The sequence below is a fragment of the Pleurodeles waltl genome, chromosome 3_2 (genome assembly GCF_031143425.1).
Source record: "Pleurodeles waltl isolate 20211129_DDA chromosome 3_2, aPleWal1.hap1.20221129, whole genome shotgun sequence".
NCBI classification, from domain to species: domain Eukaryota; kingdom Metazoa; phylum Chordata; class Amphibia; order Caudata; family Salamandridae; genus Pleurodeles; species Pleurodeles waltl.
This window is the reverse complement of record NC_090441.1, coordinates 197941285-197961179: the sequence shown is the minus strand read 5'-3', so window position 1 is coordinate 197961179 and position 19895 is coordinate 197941285.

The following is a 19895-nucleotide window of genomic DNA, read 5'->3' as shown; positions in this document are numbered from 1 at the left end:
TCTTGTTCCTGGATCTCAGGGACCGCTTGCGGGGTGGTTCTCCATCTGCAGGGGGTGGGGTGCTGGTGTGGTGGTCCTGTGGCGGTGCCTCCTGTCCACTAGCGCCGGCGGAGGTGGTGGGCAGTTCATCGTCCATGCTAGTGTCAGGGGCCCCTTGGAGTGCCACAGTGCCCTCCTGGTGTTGAGTATTTCCTTCGGCACCCCTACGATGGTGCCCAGGGCGGAGCTGATGGTTCTGAGTTCCTCCCTGAACCCCAAATACTGTTCCTCCTGCATGCGCTGGGTCTCCTGAAACTTGGCCAGGACCGTTGCCATTGTCTCCTGGGAGTGGTGGTAGGCTCCCATGATGGAGGAGAGGGCCTCGTGGAGAGTGGGTTCCCTTGGCCTGTCCGCCCCCTGTCGCACAGCAGCCCTCCCAGTTCCCCTGTGTTCCTGGGCCTCCGTCCCCTGGACCGTGTGCCCACTGCCACTGCCCCCAGGTCCCTGTTGTTGTTGGGGTGGTGGGTTATCCTGGGTTCCCTGTAGTGGTGGACACACAGCTGATTGACGTGTCCTGGGGACGGAGGTATGGGCCTGCTGGGTGGGTGCTGTGCTGGTGTTACCAGAGGGGGGAAGGTCTGTGGTGGCCTGTGCCTGTGTGAGGGGAACCGACTGTCCCGAGGCCCACGATGGTCCGGGCTGGTCATCTAGATCCAGTTGGACAGAGCTGCTGTCATCACTGTGGGCCTCTTCTGTGGGTGGGGTGGAGATGTCTGGACCCTCCTGTCTGGTGACGTTGGGTAGTGGTCCTGCACGGGTGGAAAAGCATGATTATTGCATCTGTGTGTGTCATGGTGTGCAATGGGTGGGTGACCGTGTACCCCAGTGCTGGCATTCCTGTGTGGGGGCTTGTGTGATGATGGTTCAGGGGGGTGTATGGGTATGTGCAGTGGGCATGCTTTAGTGATGGGTGTCCATGCTTTGGTGTTGCATGCAGGGCTTGGTGTTGGGATGGGTGGTTTGTGAAATTGGGACATTTGTGAGGAGTTGTAGTGGTGAGGGTGGGGGTATGTGATAGCATGCAGGTAGGGTGGGGGATGTAATAGTTAAGATTTGTCTTACCAGAGTCCATTCCTCCACCGACTCCTGCGAGGCCCTCAGGATGCAGAATCGCCAAGACCTGCTCCTCCCAGGTTGTTAGTTGTGGGTGAGGAGGTGGGGGTCCGCCGCCAGTCCGCTGAACCGCCTGGTGGTGTCTTGAGACCACGGAACGCACCTTCCCCCGTAGGTCGTTCCACCTCTTCCTGATGTCGTCCCGATTTCTTGGGTGTTGTCCCACTGCGTTGACCCTGTTGACTATTCTTCGCCATAGCTCTATCTTCCTTGCAATTGAGGTGTGCTGCACCTGTGCTCCAAATAGCTGTGGCTCTACCCGGATGATTTCCTCCACCATGACCCTGAGCTCCTCCTCCGAGAACCTGGGGTGTCTTTGCCGTGCCATGGAGTGGTGTAGGTGATGTGTGGGGTGGTGTGTGTGGTGATAAGTGTGGTAATATGTAGTGGTGTGTGGTGTTTTGTGCGTGGAAGTTGTGTGGATAATGGTGTTGAGTGCCTGTGGATGCTAGTTTGTGGATGGTGGTGTCTCTCTCTGGCCTTCTTTCGGAAATTTTGGTCTTTGGGGTTTGTGGGTGATGTGGGTGTGTGTTTTATATTGTATTGGGTGCGTGGGAGTGGTGTGTGTATGTGTATCAGGTGTGTGTATTTCGAATTGTCCAATATGGCGGTGTTTTGTATGTGTGTGTGTATTTTGAGCGTGGCGGTGTGTACCGCCAATGGAATACCGCGGTTGAAAGACCGCCGCGTGGATTTGTGTGTCGGGATAGTGTGGGCGTATTTCTGTTGGCGTGACGGTGGGGGTTTTGTTTTTGCCAGTTTATCACTGACCTTTGGTGTGGCGGACTTGTGTGGGTGTCTGAATTTTGTCGGATTTCGGGATGTGGGTCATAACAGCTGTGGCGGTTTTCCGCGGCCACGGCGGTGTGTTGGCGGTCTTCTGCACGGCGGTAAGCGCCTTTTACCCCCAATGTTGTAATGACCCCCATAATGTATTGGCAAAGACTGCAGTAGAGTAGCATACAGTTGAGTGGTGCACAGTACAGTGCAGTGGCATAGGGAGCAGTGGCGCAGAGTAGAGTGGTGTTGAGTTCCGTGGGAGAGAGTACAGTCTTGCAAAGTGGAGAGCCATAGAGTGCAGTGTGGTAGAGTACCATGTCGCAGAGTGTACTGGCGTAGAGTAGAGTGGCACAGAGTGCAGTGACAGAGCACAACGGTGTAGAGTGGCATAGCGTGCTCTTGAGTAGTGTGCAGTGGTGTTGAGTGTTGTGCAGTATAGTAAAGAGGCATAGAGTGCAGTGGTGGAGAACAGTTGGTACAGAGTGCAGTGGCATAGAGTGCACTGGCTTACAGTAGAGTGGTACAGAGTAGAGTAGCGTGGTGTAGAGTGGCACAGCATAGAGTGCAGCGGCACAGAGTGGAGTAGAGTGGCACAGAGTGCAGTCACTTAGAGGGCAGGGGGTAGAGTGGATTGTTTTAGAGTAGAGTGAAGTGGACTGGTGCAGGATAGCGTGCAGTGAGAGAGCACAATGGTGTGGAGTGGCATAGCGTGCAGTGGAGTACTGTGCACTGGTGTAGAGTGTTGTATAGTAGAGAGGCATAGAGTGCAGTGATGCAGAACAGTTGGTGCAGAGTGCACTGGCTTACAGTAGAATGGTACAGAGTAGAGTGGTGTAGAGTGGCACAGCATAGAGTGCAGTGGCACAGAGTGGAGTAGAGTGGCACAGTGCAGTCACTTAGAGGGCAGTGGGGTAGAGTAGATTGTTTTATAGTAGAGTGGAGTGGTGCAGGATAGAGTGTAGTGACATATAGCACAATGGTGTGGAGTGGCATATCGTGCAGTGGAGTACTGTGCAGGGGTGTAGAGTGTTGTACACTAGAGAGGCATAGAGTGCAGTGGTGCAGAAAGGTTGGTACAGAGTACAGTGGCATAGAGTGCATTGGCTTACAGTAGAGTGGTACAGAGTAGAGTGGCATGGTGTAGAGTGGCACAGCATAGAGTGCAGTGACACAGAGTGGAGTAGAGTGGCACAAAGTGCAGTTGCTTAGAGTGCAGTGGGGTAGAGTAGATTGTTTTAGAGTAGAGTGAAGTGGCATAGAGTGCAGTGTTGCAGAGTACAGTCTCACAGAGTGAGCACTGGGGTCATGCCTAGCAGGATCCCAGTGAAACAGTGACACAGTGCCTAGCAGGTTCCCAGTGACACAAGGACAAAAACAAACATACATTCTCTCCATCATCTGATCTTTATGCCTTTGTCACCCTAAGTGGGAAGGGTTTGCCCAGTCGTGGGTCCCATCTCATTGCTATACTGGATGCAAGCTTGCCTGGCTGATGAGGGGTGATACCCTGAAACCGGTCCCAGGATGCTTTTTCCAGTCCAGGGAGGACCTTGCCTGGCAGCTTGGGCTGGGCTGTTTCCATGGGAAGCAGGATCAAGACTGATTTGCATATAGCTGGGTCCAAAGTGAGGAGGCATGGTGAGCAAAAAAACTATGGATTAAACCCAGATCTCTGTGACTGGTAAAGTCCAACTTATTTGGATGTCAAAAGGACTTTGTCCATTTATCTGGCCCAACTAAAGATTTTCGACCTTCTGTAGAAAAGTACCATCTTGCCTGGCATGTTACCCCCATTTTTCACTGTATGTGTGTTTGTTTTTGCCCTTGTATCACTGGGATCCTGCTAGGCAGGACACCAGTGCTCGTGATGTATGCCCTGTATGTGTTCCCTGTGTGGTGCCTAACTGTATCACTGAGGCACTGCTAACCAGAACCTCAGTGTTTATGCTCTCTCTGCTTTCTAAAATTGTCACTGCAGGCTACTGACTAATTTTACCAATTCACATTTGCACACAGGTACACCCATATAATTCCCTTGTATATGGTACACAGGTACCCAGGGTATTGGGGTTCCAGGAGATCCCTATGGGCTGCAGCATTTCTTTTGCCACCCATAAGGAGCTCAGACAATTCTTACACAGGCCTGCCACTGCAGCCTGAGAGAAATAACGTCCATGTTATTTCACAGCCATTTTTCACTGCACATAAGTAACTTATAAGTCACCTATATGTCTAACCCTCACTTGGTGAAGGTTAGGTGCCAAGTTACTTAGTGTGTGGGCACCCTGGCACTAGCCAAGGTGCCCCCACATTGTTCAGGGCAAATTCCCCAAACTTTGTGAGTGCAGGGACACCATTACACGTGTGCACGACACATAGGTCACTACCTATTGTAGGAGGCTGGACTGGCTTGTAGTGAGTACCAAGGGGTACTTGCACCTTGCACCAGGCCCAGTTATCCCTTATTAGTGTATAGGGTGTCTAGCAGCTTAGGCTGATAGATAATGGTAGCTTAGCAGAGCAGCTTAGGCTGAACTAGGAGACGTGTGAAGCTACTACAGTACCACTTAGTGTCATATGCACAATATCATAAGAAAACACAATACACAGTTATACTAAAAATAAAGGTACTTTATTTTTATGACAATATGCCAAAGTATCTTAGAGTGTACCCTCAGTGAGAGGATAGGAAATATACACAAGATATATATACACAATAGCAAAAATATGCAGTATAGTCTTAGAAAACAGTGCAAACAATGTATAGTTACAATAGGATGCAATGGGGACACATAGGGATAGGGGCAACACAAACCATATACTCCAAAAGTGGAATGCGAACCACGAATGGACCCCAAACCTATGTGACCTTGTAGAGGGTCGCTGGGACTATTAGAAAATAGTGAGAGTTAGAAAAATAACCCTCCCCAAGACCCTGAAAAGTGAGTGCAAAGTGCACTAAATTTCCCCTAAGGATTAAGAAGTCGTGTTAGAGGAATAATGCAGGAAAGACACAAACCAACAATGCAACAACAATGGATTTCCAATCTAGGGTACCTGTGGAACAAGGGGACCAAGTCCAAAAGTCACAAGCAAGTCGGAGATGGGCATATGCCCAGGAAATGCCAGCTGTGGGTGCAAAGAAGCTTCTACTGGACAGAAGAAGCTGAGGTTTCTGCAGGAACGAAAAGGGCTAGAGACTTCCCCTTTGGTGGACGGATCCCTCTCGCTGTGGAGAGTCGTGCAGAAGTGTTTTCCCGCCGAAAGAACGCCAACAAGCCTTGCTAGCTGCAAATCGTGCGGTAGCGTTTTTGGATGCTGCTGTGGCCCAGGAGGGACCAGGAGGTCGCAAATTGGACCAGGAGGTAGAGGGAACGTTGAGCAAGACAAGGAGCCCTCTTAGCAGCAGGTAGCACCCGGAGAAGTGCCAGAAAAAGGCACTACGAGGATGCATGAAACGGTGCTCACCCGAAGTCGCACAAAGAAGTCCCACGTCGCCGGAGAACAACTTAGGAGGTCGTGCAATGCAGGTTAGAGTGCCGTGGACCCAGGCTGGACTGTGCACAAAGGATTTCCGCTGGAAGTGCACGGAGGCCGGAGCAATGCAGTCTAGCGAGGTGAGGCAAGGACTTACCTCCACCAAACTTGGACTGAAGAGTCACTGGACTGTGGGGTCACTTGGACAGAGTTGCTGGATTCGAGGGACCTCGCTCGTCCTGCTGAGAGGAGACCAAAGGGACCGGTAATGCAGCTTTTTGGTGCCTGCGGTTGCAGGGGGAAGATTCCGTCGACCCACGGGAGATTTCTTCGGAGCTTCTAGTGCAGAGAGGAGGCAGACTACCCCCACAGCATGCACCACCAGGAAAACAGTCGAGAAGGCGGCAGGATCAGTGTTACAGAGTTGCAGTAGTCGTCTTTGCTACTATGTTGCAGGTTTGCAGGCTTCCAGCGCGGTCAGCAGTCGATTCCTTGGCAGAAGGTGAAGGTGAAGAGAGAGATGCAGAGGAACTCGGATGAGCTCTTGCATTCGTTATCTAAGGAATCCCAAGAGACAGAGACCCTAAATAGCCAGAAAAGAGGGTTTGGCTACCTAGGAGAGAGGATAGGCTAGGAACACCTGAAGGAGCCTATCACAAGGAGTCTCTGACGTCACCTGGTGGCACTGGCCACTCAGAGCAGTCCAGTGTGCCAGCAGCACCTCTGTTTCCAAGATGGCAGAGGTCTGGAGCACACTGGAGGAGCTCTGGACACCTCCCAGGGGAGGTGCAGGTCAGGGGAGTGGTCACTCCCCTTTCCTTTGTCCAGTTTCGCGCCAGAGCAGGGCTAAGGGGTCCCCTGAACCGGTGTAGACTGGCTTATGCAGAATTGGGCACATCTGTGCCCAAGAAAGCATTTCCAGAGGCTGGGGGAGGCTACTCCTCCCCTGCCTTCACACCATTTTCCAAAGGGAGAGGGTGTAACACCCTCTCTCAGAGGAAGTCCTTTGTTCTGCCATCCTGGGCCAGGCCTGGCTGGACCCCAGGAGGGCAGATGCCTGTCTGAGGGGTTGGCAGCAGCATCAGCTGCAGTGAAAGCCCGGGAAAGGCAGTTTGGCAGTACCAGGGTCTGTGCTACAGACCACTGGGATCATGGGATTGTGCCAACTATGCCAGGATGGTATAGAGGGGGCAATTCCATGATCATAGACATATTACATGGCCATAGTCGGAGTTACCATTGTGAAGCTACATATAGGTAGTGACCTATGTGTAGTGCACACGTGTAATGGTGTCCCCGCACTCACAAAGTCCGGGGAATTGGCCCTGAACAATGTGGGGGCACCTTGGCTAGTGCCAGGGTGCCCACACACTAAGTAACGTAGCACCCAACCTTTACTAGGTAAAGGTTAGACATATAGGTGACTTATAAGTTACTTAAGTGCAGTGAAAAATGGCTGTGAAATAACGTGGACGTTATTTCACTCAGGCTGCAGTGGCAGGCCTGTGTAAGATTTGTCAGAGCTCCCTATGGGTGGCAAAAGAAATGCTGCAGCCCATAGGGATCTCCTGGAACCCCAATACCCTGGGTACCTCAGTACCATATACTAGGGAATTATAAGGGTGTTCCAGTAAGCCAGTGTAAATTGGTAAAATTGGTCACTAGCCTGTCAGTGACAATTTGAAAGAAATGAGAGAGCATAACCACTGAGGTTCTGATTAGCAGAGCCTCAGTGAGACAGTTAGTCACTACACAGGTAACACATTCAGGCACACTTATGAGCACTGGGGCCCTGGAGAACAGGGTCCCAGTGACACATACAACTAAAACAACATATATACAGTGAAAAATGGGGGTAACATGCCAGGCAAGATGGTACTTTCCTACACCTATGTGTAGCGTCACAATGGTAACTCCGAACATGGCCATGTAACATGTCTAAGATCTTGGAATTGTCACCCCAATACCATTCTGGTATTGTCGGGACAATTCCATGTTCCCCCGGGTCTCTAGCACAGAACCCGGGTAATGCTAAACTGCCTTTCCGGGGTTTCCACTGCAGCCGCTGCTGCTGCCAACCCCTCAGACAGGATTCTGCCCTCCTGAGGTCTGGGCAGCCCAGTCCCAGGAAGGCAGAACAAAGGATTTCCTCTGAGAGAAGGTGTTACACCCTTTCCCTTTGGAAATAGGTGTGAAGGGCTGGGGAGAAGTAGCCTCCCCCAGCCTCTGGAAATGCTTTGATGGGCACAGATGGTGCCCATCTCTGCATAAGCCAGTCTACACCGGTTCAGGGATCCCCCAGCCCTGCTCTGGCGCAAAACTGGACAAAGGAAAGGGGAGTGACCAATCCCCTGACCTGCACCTCCCAGAGGAGGTGCCCAGAGCTACTCCAGTGTGTCCCAGACCTCTGCCATCTTGGATTCAGAGGTGTTGGGGCACAATGGACTGCTCTCAGTAGCCAGTGCCAGCAGGTGATGTCAGAGACCCCTCCTGATAGGTTCTTACCTCTCTTGGTAGCCAAACCTCCTTTCTTGGTAGCCAAACCTTATTTTCTGGCTATTTAGGGTCTCTCCTCTGGGCTATTCCTCAGATAACGAATGCAAGAGCTCACCAGAGTTCCTATGCACTTCCCTCTTCGACTTCTGCCAAGGATCGATCGCTGACTGCTCCAGGACGCCTGCAAAACCGCAACAAAGTAGCAAGACGACTACCAGCAACATTGTAGCGCCTCATCCTGCCGGCTTTCTCAACTGTTTCCTGGTGGTGCATGCTCTGAGGGCTGTCTGCCTTCACCCTGCACTGGAAGCCAAGAAGAAATCTCCTGTGGGTCGACATAATCTTCCCCCTGCTAACGCAGGCACCAAAAGACTGCATCACCGGTCCTCTGGGTCCCCTCTCATCCTGACGAGCATGGTACCTGGAACACAGGAGCTGGGTCCAAGTGTCTCCCACAGTCCAGTGGCCCCTCTGCCAAATTTGGTGGAGGTAAGTCCTTGCCTCCCCACGCCAGACAGCAAACCTGTGTACTGCGTTATTTGCAGCTGCTCTGGCTTCTGTGCACTTCTCCAAGGATTCCTTTGTGCACAGCCTAGCCTGGGTCCCCAGCACTCCGTCCTGCAGTGCTCAACCCGCTGAGTTGGACTCCGACGTCGTGGGACCCTCCTTTTTTTGACTCTGAGTTCACAGATCTTCTAAGTGCCTGCTCCGGTACTTCTGCGGGTGCTGCCTGCTTCTGCGGGGGCTCTCTGAGTTGCTGAGAACCCCCCTCTGTCTCCTCCTCCAAGGGGCGACATCCTGGTCCTTCCTGGTCCCCAGCAGCACCCAAAATCCTCAACCACGACTCTTGCAGCTAGCAAGGCTTGTTTGCGGTATTTCTGTGTGGAAACACTTTTGCAACCTCCAGGACGCCGTGGGACATCTTCCATCCAAAGGAGAAGTTCCTAGCCCTTTTTGTTGTTGTAGAATCTTCGGCTTCTTCCACCCAGAGGCAGCCCTTTTGCACCTTCATCCAGGGTTTTCTGGGCTCCTGCCACCTCTGGACACTATCGTGACTCTTGGACTTGGTCCCCTTCCTTTACAGGTCCTCAGGTCCAGGAATCCGTCTTCAGTGCTTTGCTGGTGCTTGTGGTTCTTGCAGAATCCCCTACCACAACTATTCTGTCTTTCTGGGGTAGTAGGGTAACTTTACGCCTACTTTCTAGGGTCTTGGAGAGGGGTATTTTGGACACCTTTACTGTTTTCTCACAGTCTTAGCGACCCTCTACAATCTCCCATAGGTCTGGAGTCTATTTGTGATTCGCATTCCACTTTTGGAGTATTTGTTTTGTGTTGTCCCTAGGCCTATGTCTACCTATTGCATCCTATTGTGATTCTACATTGTTTGCACTACTTTTCTTACTGTTACTTTCCTGTTTTGGGTTTGTGTACATATTACTTGTGTATATTACTTACCTCCTAAGTGAGGGTATTCTCTGAGATACTTTTGGCATATTGTCACTAAAATAAAGTACCTTTATTTTTAGTAACTCTGAGTATTGTGTTTTCTTATGATATTGTGCTATATGATATAAGTGGTATAGTAGGAGCTTTGCATGTCTCCTAGTTCAGCCTAAGCTGCTTTGCCATAGCTACCTTCTATCAGCCTAAACTGCCAGAAACACCTCTATTCTACTAATAAGGGATTACTAGACGTGGCACAGGGTGTAAGTACTACAAGGTACCCACTATAAGCCAGGCCAACCTCCTACATTGGTGGTGCAGCGGTGGGATAAGTACTTGTAACTGCTTTACCACTTTGTCATTTGGTGCTTTTCATAAGAAACTCTTATACCAAATAGTTCAGTATATGTACACTTAACCAAAACAGTTTACTTTTCTACTCTAAAACTTTTTAACAAAGTTTCTGAAAAGTTATGAAAACTTCTAAAAGTATTCTAAAAGTTTGAAAACGTTTTTTCTCTGTGCTTTCTACAGTTCTAAAACTTTTTCTCTCACTATCCTTAAACCTTTTCTATCATGTCTTCAGTAGAGCCCACTCCCAAAACTGTTAATGCAACATATGAGAGTTTAAACTACAAGAGTTTGATGGGTCTCTGCCTGGAAAGAGGTTTAAGTATAGGTAAGAATCCAACAAAAGAGTTTCTCCTTAACCTGCTCATAGAGGATGACCAGAACCAGTCTGGCCCATCTCAGGAAAGGGTAGAAAAAGGGGAAGCTTCCCAGTCAGACTCAGAGGAGTTCCCTGAAGAAGCTGGGGAGGGTTCTTACAAAGTCCTGCCCCCTAGCAGGCCACCTAGTGACACTGGTAGTGTTAGAGGGCCACACATCAGTAGGGCATCTTTCACTCCTAGAGGCCAGGTTACTAGGGTCCAGCCAGTTAGGGACAGGTCTCTCTCTGTAAATTCCAAAATCTCCTCCGTGTCCAAACATTCCCAAGCCTCCCACCCTGAGGATAACTTAATGGAAAGGGAACTCAGAAAGCTGAGGTTGGAAGAGACCAGACTGAAGCTTAAACAGCAGCAGCTGGCCTTAGACAGGGAATCCCTAGACATAGAGAGGGAAAGACAGAGATTGGGGTTAGTTCCCCATGGTGGCAGCAGCAGTGTTTCAGATAGTAATCCTGTTAGAGAGCAAGATTCCAGAAACCTGCATAAGATAGTCCCCCCTTACAAGGAGGGGGATGACATTAATAAGTGGTTTGCTGCACTTGAGAGGGCCTGTATGGTACAGTTGGTCCCTCAAAGGCAGTGGGCTGCTATCTTGTGGCTATCTTTCACTGGAAAGGGTAGGAATAGGCTCCTTATTGTCAGAGAAAGTGATGCCAATAATTACAAAGTTTTGAAGGATGCACTCTTGGATGGATTTGGCTTAACCACTGAACAATACAGAATTAAGTTCAGAGACACCAGAAAAGAGTCCTCTCAAGACTGGACAGATTTTGTGGACTGTTGAGTGAAGGCCTTGGAAAGTTGATTGCATGGCAGTAAAGTTTCTGACTATGAAAGCCTGTATAATCTTATTCTGAGAGAGCATATTCTTAATGTAGGAGGCTGGCCTGGCTTGTAGTGGGTACCAGAGGTACTTACACCTTGTGCCAGGTCCAGTTATCCCTTATTAGTGTAGAAGAGGTGTTTCTAGCAGCTTAGGCTGATAGAAGGTAGCTATGGAAAAGCAGCTTAGGCTGAACTAGGAGACATGTAAAGCTCCTACTATACCACTGGTGTCATATGCACAATACCATAAGAAAACACAATACACAGAAGTACTAAAAATAAAGGTACTTTATTTTTATGACAATATGCCAAAAGTATCTCAGTGAGTACCCTCAGTATGAGGATAATATATATACACAAGATATATGTACACAAACCAAAATTATTCAGGCAATAGCAAGAAAAGTAATGCAAGCAGTGTAAAGTTACAATACATTGCAATAGGAGCACATAGGTATAGGGGCAACACAAACCATATACTCCAAAAGTGGAATGCGAACCATGAATGGACCCCAAACCTATGTGAGCTTGTAGAGGGTCGCTGGGGCTGTAAGAAAACAGTGAGGGTTAGAAAAATAGCCCACCCCAAGACCCTGAAAGGTAGGTGTAAAGTGCACCTACTACCCCCAGAGAGCACAGAAGTCGTGATAGGGGGATTCTGCAGGAAGAACAAACACCAGCAATGCAACAACAGTGGATTTCTGGACCTGAGTACCTGTAAGACAAGGGGACCAAGCCCAATAGTTGCGACAGTGTCGAGAGTGGGCAGGAGCCCAGGAAATGCCAGCTGAGGGTGCAAGGAAGCTGCCACCTGTTGAAAGAAGCTTGGAGTTCTGCAAGAAAGAAGAGGACTAGGAACTTCCCCTTTGGAGGATGGATGTCCCACGTCGCGATGAAGCTTGCAGAGGTGTTCCCACGCAGAAAGACCGCAAACAAGCCTTGCTAGCTGCAAGGGTCGCGGTTAGGGTTTTTGGGTGCTGCTGTGGCCCAGGAGGGACCAGGATGTCGCCACTTGGAGGAGGAGACAGAGGGGGCACCCAGCAACGTAGGGAGCCCTCACAGAAGCAGGCAGCACCCGCAGAAGTACCGGAACAGGCACTTAGAAGAAAATTGAACCGGAGTCCACCCGAAGTCACAAAGGGAGTCCCACGACGCCGGAGGACAACTCAGAAGGTTGTGCACTGCAGGAAGGAGTGTCGGGGACCCAGGCTTGCCTGTGCACGAAGGAAATCCTGGAAGAGTGCACAGGAGCCGGAGCAGCTGCAAATCACGCGGTACCCAGCAATGCAGTCTAGCGTGGGGAGGCAAGGACTTACCTCCACCAAACTTGGACTGAAGAGTCACTGGACTGTGGGAGTCACTTGGACAGAGTTGCTGAGCTCCAGGGACCACGCTCGTTGTGCTGAGAGGGGACCCAGAGGACCAGTGATGCAGTCTTTGGGTGCCTGCGGTTGCAGGGGGAAGATTCCGTCGACCCACTGGAGATTTCTTCAGAGCTCCTGGTGCAGAGAAGAGGCAGGCTACCCCCAGAGCATGCACCACCTGGAAACAGTCGAGAAAGCCGGCAGGATGAAGCGATACAAGGTTGCTAGTAGTCGTCTTGCTACTTTGTTGCGGTTTTGCAGGCGTCCTGAGCAGTCAGCGGTCGATCCTTTGGCAGAAGGTGAAGAAGGAGATGCAGAGGAACTCTGGTGAGTTCTTGCATTCGTTATCTGGTGAGATCCTCAAAGCAGAGACCCTAAATAGCCAGAAAAGGAGGTTTGGCTACCTAGGAAGGAGGATTGGCTACCAAGAGAGGTAAGAGCCTATCAGAAGGAGCCTCTGATGTCAACTGCTAGCACTGGCCAATCAGAGCAGTCCAGTTTGCCACAGACACCTCTGTTTCCATGATGGCAGAGGTCTGGGACACACTGGAGGAGCTCTGGGCACCTCCCCTGGGAGGTGTAGGTCAGGGGAGTGGTCACTCCCCTTTCCTTTGTCCAGTTTCACGCCAGAGCAGGGCTGGGGGATCCCTAAACCGGTGTAAACTGGCTTATGCAGAGATGGACACCATCTGTGCCCATCAAAGCATTTCCAGAGGCTGGGGGAGGCTACTCCTCCCCAGCCTTCACACCTATTTCCAAAGTGAGAGGGTGTTACACCCTCTCTCAGAGGAAATCCTTTGTTCTGCAATCCTGGGTCAGGGCTGCCTGGACCCCAGGAGGGCAGAAACCTGTCTGAGGGGTTGGCAGCAGCAGCATCTGCAGTGGAGACCCCGGAAAGGCAGTTTGGCAGTACCCGGGTACTATGCTAGAGACCCGGGGGATCATGGAATTGTCCCCCCAATGCCAGAATTGCATTGGGGTTACAATTCCATGATCTTAGACATGTTACATGGCCATGTTCTGAGTTACCATTGTGACGCTGTACATAGGTAGTGACCTATGTACAGTGCACGCATGTAATGGTGTCCCCGCACTCACAAAGTCCGGGGAATTTTCCCTGAACGATGTGGGGGCACCTTGGCTAGTGCCAGGGTGCCCACACACTAAGTAACTTTGCACCCAACCTTCACCAGGTGAAGGTTAGACATATAGGTGACTTATGAGTTACTTAAGTGCAGTTGTAAATGGCTGTGAAATAACGTGGATGTTATTTCACTCAGGCTGCAGTGCAGGCCTGTGTAAGAATTGTCAGAGCTCCCTAAGGGTGGCAAAAGAAATGCTGCAGCCCATAGGGATCTCCTGGAACCTCAATACCCTGTGTACCTCAGTACCATATACTAGGGAATTATATGGGTGTACCAGTGTGCCAATGTGAATTGGTAAATTTAGTCACTAGCCTGTTAGTGACAAATTTGGAAAGCAGAGAGAGCATAACCACTGAGGTTCTGGTTAGCAGAGCCTCAGTGAGACAGTTAGGCATCACACAGGGAACACATACAGGGCACATACTTATGAGCACTGCGGCCCTGCCTGGCAGGGTCCCAGTGACACATAGACTAAAACAACATATATTCAGTGAAATATGGGGGTAACATGCCAGGCAAGATGGTGTGTCTGACTTGTTGCACCAATACCTAGTAGACTCTGATCTGACCTCTCCCCAAGAATTGGGAAAGAAGGCAGACAAATGGGTCAGAACAAGGGTGAACAAAAAAGTTCATACAGGGGGTGACAAGGATGGCAAGAAGAAGGATGGTAAGTCTTCTGAGAAGGGTGGGGACAAAGGTAAGCATTCTGATTCTTCATCAGGCCCACAAAAATCCTCTGGTGAGTGTGGTGGGTCCAAATCCTCTTCAAACAATCAGAAAAAGCCTTGGTGTTATTTGTGTAAAGTCAAAGGCCATTGGGCAAGTGATTCCACTTGTCCAAAGAAAAACACCAAACCTCCCACCACCACAACCCAACTGCAACATCTAGTGCCCCTAGTAATAGCAGTGGTGGTGGAAAGTCTACTACTAATAGCCAATCCAAGGGTGTAGCTAGGCTCACTATTGGCAATGTAGTTGGGGTTGGTCTTGTTAGGGAGACCACAGAGGCTGTTTTAGTCTCTGATGGTGGCATTGACTTTGCCACCTTAGTTGCTTGTCCCCTTAATATGGGTAAGTACAAGCAACTACCCCTAATCAACGGTGTTGAGGTTGAGGCCTACAGGGACACAGGAGCCAGTGTAACTATGGTGATAGAAAAACTGGTCCACCCTGATCAACACCTACTTGGTCAGCAGTACCAAGTGACTGATGCTCATAACAACACTCTTAGCCACCCCATGGCTGTTGTGAATCTCAACTGGGGGGGGTGGGGGGAGGGGGGGGTTACTGGTCCAAAGAAAGTTGTGGTAGCCACTGAATTACCTGTAGATTGCCTACTAGGAAACGATTTGGAAACATCAGCTTGGGCAGAAGTGGAGTTGGAGGCTCATGCAGCAATGCTGGGCATTCCTGGGCATATTTTTGCTTTGACAAGGGCTCAGGCCAAGAAGCATAAAGGACAGGGAAACTTGGATCCTGGAACAATGGACCAAGTGCTCCCAAAAACTAGGGGTAGAAAGGGTAAATCCCAACCCACTTTCCCTCCCTCTACAGATGATTCCCCTTTTGAGGAAGAGGAATCCTCTCCCTGTGCAAAACCTACATCAGAGGAGCTGGCAGCAGACACTGCTGAGCTTTTGGGTGCAGGGGGGCCTGCCAGGGAGGAGCTGAGTGTGGCACAGCAAAGCTGTCCCACATTAGAGGGTTTGAGACAGCAAGCTGTCAAACAGCAGAATGGGGATGTCAGTGATAGCCATAGGGTGTACTGGGAAGACAACGTCTTGTACACAGAGTCAAGGGACCCTAAACCTGGTGCTGCCAGGAGATTGGTCATTCCCTTGCAGTACAAAGAGTTTCTTCTCACCCTGGCTCATGACATTCCTTTGGCTGGGCATTTGGGCCAGACGAAAACTTGGGAAAGGCTTGTCCTCTTGTTTCACTGGCCTCATATGTCAGAGGACACAAAAGACTTTTGTAAATCTTGTGTGACCTGCCAAGCCAGTGGCAAGACTGGTGGCACTCCAAAAGCCCCTCTAATTCCACTTCCATTGGTTGGGGTGCCCTTTGAAAGGGTAGGGATTGACATAGTTGTCCCCCTTGACCCTCCAACAGCTCCAGGCAATAGATTTATCTTGGTGGTAGTGGGCCATGCCACAAGATACCCTGAAGCCATACCCTTAAGGACCACTACAGCTCCTGCAGTGGCAAAGGCACTCCTGGGAATCTTTTACAGGATGGGTTTTCCTAAGGAAGTGGTGTCAGACAGAGGTAACAACTTCATGTCTGTATACCTAAAGGCAATGTGGAAGTTTGGTGTAACCTACAAGTTCACCACCCCTTACCATCGACAAACAAATGGTCTGGTTGAGAGGTTTAATAAAACTCTCAAAGGTATGACAATGGGACTCCCTGAAAAACTCAGAAGGAGATGGGATGTCCTGTTACCTTGCCTCCTTTTTGCTTACAGGGAGGTACTCAAAAAAGGAGTGGGTTTCAGCCCCTTTGAACTCCTCTTTGGGCACCCTGTAAGAGGTCCACTTGCTCTTGTGAAGGAGGGTTGGGAACAACCTTTAAAAGCTCCTAAACAGGACATAGGCGGTCATTCTGACCGCGGCGGTCGCCGCCCGCCAAGCGGTTCCCGCCGAAAGACCGCGGCGGCCATTCCGGCTTTCCCAGAAACAGGCTGGCGGGAAGGGGGTCGGAATCCCCATGGCGGTGCTGCAAGCAGCGCCGCCATGGCGGGTTCCCTGGGCCAGCGGGAAACCGGCGGGAAACCGCCAGCTCCCCTTTTCCGACCGCGGCTTTACCGCCGCGGTCAGAATCGCCCAGGAAGCACCGCCAGCCTGTTGGCGTGCTTCCGCCGCACTCCGCCATGGCGGTCATGGACCGCCAAGGTCAGAATGACCCCCATAGTAGACTATGTACTTGGCCTAAGATCCAGAATGGCTGAGTATATGAAAAAGGCCAGTAAAAACCTTCAGGCCAGCCAGGAGCTGCAAAAGCAATGGCATGACCAGAAGGCTGTCCTGACTCAGTACCACCCAAGACAGAAGTTGTGGCTATTGGAGCCTGTGGCCCCAAGAGCACTCCAAGACAAATGGAGTGGACCCCATCTCATTGTTGAAAAGAAGGGTGAGGTTACCTATTTGGTAGACCTAGACACTGCCAGGAGTCCCCTTGGGGTGATTCATGTCAACCACCTAAAACCCTACTATGACAGGGCTGATCTCACCCTGCTCATGGCAACAGATGAGGGACAGGAAGAAGAGAGTGACCCTCTCCCTGATCTCTTCTCCACCACTGAAGCTGATGCCTTAGTGGAGGGAGTAGTCTTAGCAGATTGTCTGACTGCAGAACAGAAAGACAACTGCATCAATCTCTTAAGTCAGTTTTCAGACCTCTTTTCACCTCTACCAGGTACAACATCCTGGTGTGAACATACAATTGACACTGGAGACAGCCTGCCTGTCAAAAGTAAAATTTATAGGCAGCCTGACCATGTCAGAGACTGCATTAAACAAGAGGTGCAGAAAATGTTGGACTTAGGGGTGATTACACCTTCTGAAAGCCCCTGGGCTAGCCCAGCTGTGCTTGTGCCAAAACCTCACACCAAAGATGGAAAGAGAGAGATGGGGGTTTGTGTAGATTACAGAGGGCTCAATCAGGTAACCAAATCTGATGCTCACCCTATACCCAGGGCAGATGAGCTCATTGATACACTGGCTTCTGCCAAGTATCTTAGCACTTTTGATCTAACTGCAGGGTATTGGCAGATTAGATTATCAGAAGATGCTAAACCCAAGACTGCATTTTCTAGCATTGGAGGGCACTACCAATTCACAATAATTCCCTTTGGTTTGAAAAATGCACCTGCCACTTTTCAGAGGTTGGTGAACACAGTCCTGCAAGGGTTAGAAGCTTTCAGTGCAGCATATCTAGATGATATTGCTGTCTTTAGCTCAATCTGGGATGATCACCTGGTCCACCTATGTAAAGTTTTGGAGCCCCTGCAAAAGGCAGGCCTCACTATCAAGGCCTCAAAGTGCCAGAAAGGGCAGGGGAAAGTGGTTTATCTGGGCCACCTGGTTGGTGGAGAACAGATTGCACCACTACAGGGGAAAATCCAAACTATCATGATTGGGTTCCCCCTACTACTCAAACCAAGCTGAGAGCCTTTTTAGGCCTCACAGGGTACTATAGGAGATTCATAAAGAATTATGGCTCCATAGCAGCCCCCTTAATGATCTCACTAGCAAGAAAATGCCTAAGAAGGTATTATGGACAGCCAGCTGTCAGAAAGCTTTTGAGGAGCTCAAACAGGCCATGTGTCCTGCAACTGTCCTACAAAGCCCTTGTTACTCCAAGAAATTAATTGTTCAAACTGATGCATCTGAATTAGGGGTAGGGGCAGTACTATCACAACTGAATTCTGAGGGTCAGGATCAACCAGTTGCTTTTATCAGCAGAAGGTTGACCCCTAGAGAAAAGCGTTGGTCTGCCATAGGCAGGGAGGCCTTTGCTGTGGTCTGGACACTGAAGTTCAGACCATACCTGATTGGTACTCACTTTATTGTTCAGACAGACCACAAACCTCTACTTTGGCTAAAACAAATGAAAGGTGAAAACCCTAAATTGTTGAGGTGGTCCATATACCTACAGGGAATGGACTATACAGTGGAACATAGACCTGGGAGTACCCACTCCAATGCAGATGGACTCTCCAGATATTTCCACTTAGACAATAAGACTCATCTGGGCAAGGTTAGCCTTATTGTCCTTCGTTTGGGGGGGGGATTGTGTAGGAAAGTACCATCTTGCCTGGCATGTTACCTGCATTTTTCACTGTATGTATGTTTGTTTTTGCCCTTGTTCCACTGGGATCCTGCTAGGCAGGACCCCAGTGCTCATAATGTATGCCCTGTATGTGTTCCCTGTGTGGTGCCTACCTGTATCACTGAGGCTCTGCTAACCAGAGCCTCAGTGTTTATGCTCTCTCTGCTTTCTAAAATTGTCACTGCAGGCTAGTGACTAATTTTACCAATTCTCGTTGGCACACTGGTACACCCATATAATTCCCCTGCTTATGGTACATAGGTACCCAGGGTATTTGGGTTCCAGGAGATCCCTATGGGCTGCAGCATTTCTTTTGCCACCCATAGGGAGCTCAGACAATTCTTACACAGGCCTGCCACTGCAGCCTGAGTGAAATAACGTCCACGTTATTTCACAGCCATTTTTCACAGCACATAAGTAACTTATAAGTCAGCTATATGTCTAACCCTCACTTGGTGAAGGTTAGGTGCCAAGTTACTTAGTGTGTGGGCACCCTGGCACTAGCCAAGGTGCCCCCACATTGTTCAGGGCAAATTCCCCGAACTTTGTGAGTGCGGGGACACCATTACACGCGTGCACTACACATAGAACACTACCGATGTGTAGCGTTACAATGGTAACTCCGAACATGGCCATGTAACATGTCTAAGATCATGGAATTGTCACCCCAATACCATTCTGGTATTGGGGGGACAATTCCATGATCCCCCGGGTCTCTAGCACAGAACCCGGGTACTGACAAACTGCCTTTCTGGGGTTTCCACTGCAGCTGCTGCCAACCCCTCAGACAGGATTCTGCCCTCCTGGGGTCTGGGCAGCCCAGTCCCAGGAAGGCAGAACAAAGGATTTCCTCTAAGAGAGGGTGTTACACCCTCTCCCTTTGGAAATAGGTGTGAAGGGCTGGGGAGGAGTAGCCTCCCCCAGCCTCTGGAAATGCTTTGATGGGCACAGATGATGCCCATCTCTGCATAAGCCAGTCTACACCGGTTCAGGGATCCCCCAGCCCTGCTCTGGCGCAAAACTGGACAAAGGAAAGGGGAGTGACCACTCCCCTGACCTGCACCTCCCCTGGGAGGTGTCCAGAGCTCCTCCAGTGTGCTCCAGACCTCTGCCATCTTGGAAACAGAGGTGCTGCTGGCACACTGGACTGCTCTGAGTGGCCAGTGCCACCAGGTGACGTCAGAGACCCCTCCTGATAGGTTCTTACCTCTCTTGGCAGCCAAACCTCCTTTCTTGGTAGACAACCCTCCCTTTCTGGCTATTTAGGGTTTCTCCTCAGATAACGAATGCAAGAGCTCACCAGAGTTCCTCTGCACTTACCTCTTCGACTTCTGCCAAGGATCGACCGCTGACTGCTCCAGGACACCTGCAAAACCGCAACAAAGTAGCAAGACGACCACCAGCAACATTGTAGCGCCTCATCCTGCTGGCTTTCTCAACTGTTTCCTGGTGGTGCATGCTCTGAGGGCTGTCTGCCTTCACCCTGCACTGGAAGCCAAGAAGAAATCTCCTGTGGGTCGTCGGAATCTTCCCCCTGCTAACGCAGGCACCAAAAGACTGCATCACTGGTCCTCTGGGTCCCCTCTGATCCTGACGAGCGTGCTCCCTGTAACACAGGAGCTGGGTCCAAGTGTCTCCCACAGTCCAGT